Genomic DNA, 1387 nt, shown 5'->3' on the forward strand with positions numbered 1-1387 from the left:
TCTACCATCTGTAATGAGACTGTGACAGCCTGTACCTCAAAGATCCCCAGCTTCTCCATTACAGAGAGTGGCAAAAGATTTATACCTGACCTCAGGTCACATAGAGCCTTCTCAAAGGTCATGGTGCCCATGGTACAGGGTATTAAGAATTTACTAGGATCTTGTTTCTTTTGAGGTAGAGTTTGCTAAACTCATGTATCTAGTTCACTAATGAGCAAGGGAGAACTCTTTCTTGCTGGGAGACGTCCCATGAGGTTTTCCTTATTGGGATTCACATCCTCCCCTTCCTCTCTAGGTTCGGCCATTTTGATTATGTCAATGGCCTTGCACTCTCTTTTTGGATTCTCTTCAGTATTGCTTGGGAGAGTACTAGGAGGAGTTTCAGTGATTTTCTTACTCAGCTGGCCCACTTGTGCCTCCAAATTTCTAATAGAGGACCTTGTTTCACTCATGAAACTTAAAGTGTCCTTAGACAGATCAGAGACTATATTTGCTAAGCTAGAGGAGTTCTGCTCAGAATTCTCTGTCTGTTGCTGAGAAGATGATGAAAAATGCTTGCTATTGCTGAGCCTGTTTCTTCCACCATTATTAAAGCCTTGTTGAGGCTTTTGTTGATCCTTCCATGAGAAATTCGGATGATTTTTTCATGAGGAATTATAGGTGTTTCCATAGGGTTCACCCATGTAATTTACCTCTGCCATTGCAGGGTTCTCAGGATCATAAGCTTCTTCTTTAGAAGAGCCTATTTAGTACTGTTGGATGCATTTTGCCATCCATTCAGACTCTGAGAAATCATGTTGACTTATTGAGTCAATATTTTTTTCTGAGCCAATATGGCATTCAGAGCATCAATTTCAAGAACTCCCTTCCTCTGAGGAGTCCCATTACTTACAGGATTCCTCTCAGAAGTGTACATGAATTGGTTATTTGCAATTATGTCAATGAGTTCTTGAGCTTCTACAGGCGTTTTCTTTAGGTGAATGGATCCACCTGCAGAATGGTCCAGTGACATCTTAGAGAACTCAGATAGACCATAATAGAATATATCCAAAATGGTCCATTCTGAAAGCATGTCAGAAGGACACCTTTTGGTCATCTACTTGTATCTTTCCCAAGCTTCATAGAGGGATTCACCATCTTTTTGTTTGAAGGTCTAAACATCTACTCTAAGCTTGCTCAACTTTTGAGGAGGAAAGAACTTAGCCAAGAAGGCCGTGACCAGCTTATCCCAAGAGTCCAGGCTATCTTTAGGTTGTGAGTCCAACCATGTTCTAGCTCTGTCACTTACAGCAAAAGGGAAAATCATGAACCTGTAGACTTCAGAATCTACTCCATTAGTCTTAACAGTCTCACAGATCTGCAAGAATTCAGTTAAAAACTGATAGGG

At 41.0% G+C, this 1387-nt stretch overlaps 1 non-coding gene across 1 annotated transcript; it reads left to right on the forward strand.

Annotated features, from left to right (window-relative positions):
* The first annotated feature begins 1066 nt into the window (after positions 1–1066).
* Positions 1067–1174, forward strand: LOC130937073 (small nucleolar RNA R71). Its single transcript, XR_009068308.1, has one exon. It is a non-coding gene; the product is annotated as a small nucleolar RNA R71 (small nucleolar RNA).
* The last annotated feature ends 213 nt before the right edge of the window (positions 1175–1387 follow it).

Source organism: Arachis stenosperma, chromosome 6, assembly GCF_014773155.1.
Source record: "Arachis stenosperma cultivar V10309 chromosome 6, arast.V10309.gnm1.PFL2, whole genome shotgun sequence".
NCBI classification, from domain to species: Eukaryota; Viridiplantae; Streptophyta; class Magnoliopsida; order Fabales; family Fabaceae; genus Arachis; species Arachis stenosperma.